The sequence below is a fragment of the Epinephelus moara genome, chromosome 17 (genome assembly GCF_006386435.1).
Source record: "Epinephelus moara isolate mb chromosome 17, YSFRI_EMoa_1.0, whole genome shotgun sequence".
NCBI lineage: Eukaryota > Metazoa > Chordata > Actinopteri > Perciformes > Serranidae > Epinephelus > Epinephelus moara.
Window position 1 is genome coordinate 20,000,341 of NC_065522.1, and position 4,272 is coordinate 20,004,612.

At 40.5% G+C, this 4,272-nt stretch overlaps 1 protein-coding gene across 1 annotated transcript in view; it reads right to left on the reverse strand.

Annotated features, from left to right (window-relative positions):
• LOC126404497 (uncharacterized) overlaps positions 1-3,232 on the reverse strand; it is a 34,457-nt gene extending 31,225 nt beyond the window's left edge. Inside the window, exon 1 of the mRNA XM_050067757.1 lies at positions 3,174-3,232. The gene's annotated coding sequence lies outside the window, so the exon portion shown is untranslated. The remainder of the gene's footprint in view (positions 1-3,173) is intronic.
• Positions 3,233-4,272: the final 1,040 nt, after the last annotated feature.

Sequence of the window (4,272 nt, forward strand, 5' to 3'; positions counted from 1 at the left end):
CCCACAGCACAATGCTCTTAAAGCCCTACGCTATCAAAAGCTGGCAAAATACATTTATTTTATTTTATGGCCTTGACATTAACCTGTCATATTGTTGAGTTATCAAGGACACTTCCGCGTTTTTGTGTGTATACAGGAATGTTAAAGATATCACTGAGGAAAACGAGGTCGACGTGACGTGATTGAATCAGGGAATCCGTGTGTCCACCACGGGAGAGGATCTAATTGACTTTACATTGGCATTGTTTTCGTGGTGGCAGCACATAATTTCAACCCATTACGTGCTGCCACCACGGAATGCGGTGTTAATAGGTCGTGGTCATTTCACGTATTTCTGTGAGATCAGGTTGCTCAAAACTCCACTCCCTTTACCACTAGTCCTCACAAAATGCAAGGGAGTTGGAGAAAGCAGTTGCGGAACTGAACATGCAGATACTGAAGATAGGCAATGTGTTTACAGTTAGATAGGTGTCCAGCAGTTTCCGCACTGTCAAAGCTGTGCTGAAGGATTTCCCAGTATTAGCAAAGCACTTTGAAACAGCTGGTGAAGATGGTTCTCGTTCTGGTGTGGAAAAGGCCAAGTACACTGGTTTACATAAGCATCTCACATCCACTGGATTCCTTGCTGATTTAGCGACAATGAAAGGCCACATTCACCAAACGATTGAGGTGCTCTCTGCCATGCAGGACCAAGGGGGGGAAACAGAACAGAAACTCAAAATGGCTATACCCAGCGGTCAGTACAAAGAAGCTGATGTCACCGAAACTCAAAGTAAAACAAACAAGTCCCAATTTTACCATTCACTCATCTCCCCGATAGTGAGTTGATCACCATGTTAAAGCCTATGGATCAGCACTTCTGGCCGAAAGAGAGGACAGAACTTGTTCTGTTTGGAGAGCGTGAGGTGGGGAAGTTTGCTAAACTTCTCGGAGAGTCCAGCGATGAAGCTGTCAGTGAGTTCAGAGACTGGAAACTAAAAGGCGAGGAACAAAACCTTGAAAAGACTCACTGTGGCGAGCAACGCTATTCTTCCGACCTCTGCGGTGTGAGAGAGGGGCTTCTCTGCATGCAATGATACTGACAGCTCGGTTTTTACACTTTAAACCACATCTCAATCGAGAAAAGTGTCTCCTTTGGATTAAGTTGTGCGGTAATGTTAGACCACAACATCAACTCAACGTGAATAAGATTAACAAGGATGACTTTATCTGTTTTAAGGTAAGTCAACATTGTGTTTGAGGCAACATATTGTCACTTTGCTGGAAAGAAATATAAAGTTATCTTTATCATCTCTAGCTAACGTTAGCTAAAGTTAGCCTAACGTTAGCTCCTAGCTGCGTTGTTCATCATGTCACCTTGTTTGCTGGGAGTTCATTAGCCTATTTTGTTCTAGTTTTGTACTTTGGTGATCGTACATCATTGTTAGCTGTTGTCCAAAGGGCTCTAGTTAAGCTAACGTTAACTTCTGGAGCTTAGCTTCATTAACTTATCTGTAATGGCAGAGATAACAAAGGTTGGCAAACGTTATGCTGAATGATTCAGTGTAAATACTGTAGCACCAAACTAACGGAGAGACACTCTTGGTAAAGATGGTAAAAAGGCCGTTATCCTTTTCTCATATTCTGAGCCAAAAACCTTAACTTCAGTGGCATTTTAACTTGTTGTCTTTGATGGTGACGGCAACGAGATGCAGTTCACAAGCGTACACTGTGACCTGCAAAATGCGGTGTACTGTGACACCTGCCATAGCGCCCCGGTCACTGAATGTTGATAGTTTGTCCGAGTGAGTGGAGGGGGGCGTGGCTTAGCCATAGGTCAATTGGCCGAGCGTCCTGTCTGTCTTCCCCACGTGGAGGCCTCCTCTGACTGACGTATCCGCTCGCTTACCCCCCCGCCCCCCCATAATATAATATACGCTATAACATTATATGACAACACAGGGTCCAGTTGCTAACAGTTAGCCTAGCCTAATGTTGCCTTGGCCTCTGTATTATCTTCCTTGTTTGTTGCCAGTCACCAGTACTAACGTTAGCGTTTACGTTATATTATAAAACTCATTAGTAATCACTGACCCTGGATAAGTTTCAAAACTCCGGGGTTGCGTTTGACTGTGCAGGACAGGTAATGTTATGTTTAGTTTGCTTCTAATATAACATATAAGGTTATATGACAACAGCCTCTGTTGTAGCCTCTGAAACATTAACGTTATCTTCCTTGTGCGTTTCCACTTACTAGTAACGTTAACGCTACTATCTAACGTTAGCACTGTAGCCTTATTCTAAAACTCATCAGTCATCACTGACTCTGGTCGAGTTTTAAAACTCTGGGGTTGCGCTTGACTGTCTTGGTTGTAACGTTACACTCGCTCTCCTCTTCCGTGTATCTAACGTTACCTTGCCAACGCCTACGTCTATTATAGACATAATGAGGACGTAATGGAGTTACGAGTTACGAGTTACGTTAGTGCTGTGTGAAATGCAAGAAAGGTAAGAGTTGCTTTAACAGATCTTGGGAAAACAGCATTTTCCTACTCAGCACCTTGGACATGGAGCAATCTTCACAAAGATCTAACATTACAAACACTTATATCCACTAGGGCATCATACAGAATATGATGATAGAACCATGCACTTGTTTTTCATGAGACGTCACTTTGTTTGAATAGTTGTTGTTTTGTATTTTATGTTGCATTTGTTGCATTTTCAGCCAGGTCTCTTGTTAAAGATTTTCCGTCTCAGTGGGACTTCCTGGTTAAAAATCATTTATGAGGTATCACTTTTGAGATATTTGTCAGTAAAATTACATCATGCAGCTCTTCACACATTTAATTAGACTACATTATCTACTATAATGCATGATGAGCATCTCAGTGAGTTGTCAGGCTGCTAATTAATGCATGGGTTTGGGCTGCTTACCAAAACGCATTAAACCAAGTAACAAACATCTCTCTCCATGCATGGGCTTCTTAATCTGGCCGAGATGCTCAAACTGATTTAACATCATCACAAACATCACGGTGACCAAAAGTCTCTAAGATGGACAGCTGTTCCGTTTTTTTGAATCATGCCAAAACCTCAAAACTCTAATTTAAATAGTTTGTCTTCTGCACAGATTGTTAATAAGTGTTTAAAAAGAGCAAGAGATAAGAGTGCGTATCCATGTGTTGCGTTACCTGATGCTTTTCTTCTTTGTGCTGGTGCCTGTAAAAAGATTCACTCCCTGCCACTGATGTTGGGCGCGCTTTTTCTGCTTTTAGTTTCGTTTCTGCATAAAAGAGGGAAAATAACCCGCCAACCGCCCTGTTCTCTGCCCAACTGTGACTCAACCACCCTGTTGCACAATACAGACTTGTTCAAATGGTGGATTTAAAAAAAGTCAGAAGACAGTTGATTAAATTTGAAAATGTTTATTTTTTTATTTACATTTTTAAAAGGTATTCATTTTCATTTTATTTTTTTTGTTTTTGTTCTGCTTTCCAAGAACAAAATACTGATTGTGATACTAATAAAACACAAGCATATGTACGTCTACATAGAATAGACTAAATATTTAATGAAATAGTACTATTTTATCCAATGATAATTTCTGTTTTTACACTTTCTAAAGAAAACATACCTTCCAAAACTCCCTGTGGGTTTTTTAAAAACATGCCTTTAAAACATGTTGAGTTTTTTTTTAAAACAAAACAGCTTGTTTTCTTTAAAAATCACCAGTCAAATACATAAAAAATACAACCATTTAAATTCATATGCCCCTCCCCTGAGCCAAAATAAAAACACAAGTCCCTACCCAGTGCTTAAAAAATATTCTTGACATGCCTCTCCCTTTTTGCACCACCCCTCCCCCTTATACGTAATAAACAGGCCCTTACACATTGCACATTTGTTATCTATCATTGTTTGTGAAGGGGTCCATTGGGTCATTCATACAGTGTAAATCCACTGATGCTGGCTGTATCTTACTGACGGAAACTCTGTCTGTGTGTCTGTTCCACGTTTTTCTCCTCACTGACTTGGTCAATCCATGTGATTGAAATTGTAAACTTTGAATGGGCATATCTCATGCCCCGTTTGAAATTGTAAACTTTGAATGGGCATATCTCATGCCCCGTAGAGACATGAAACTTTGCACAGAGATGCCTCTCCTCATGAGGAACAAATTTGCCTCAAGAACCCATAACTTCTGGTTATATAGATTTTCCGCCATTTTAAATTTTTTGAAAAACACTTAAAATCGATCTCTTCCTAGGAAGTTTGACCGATCTGCATGAA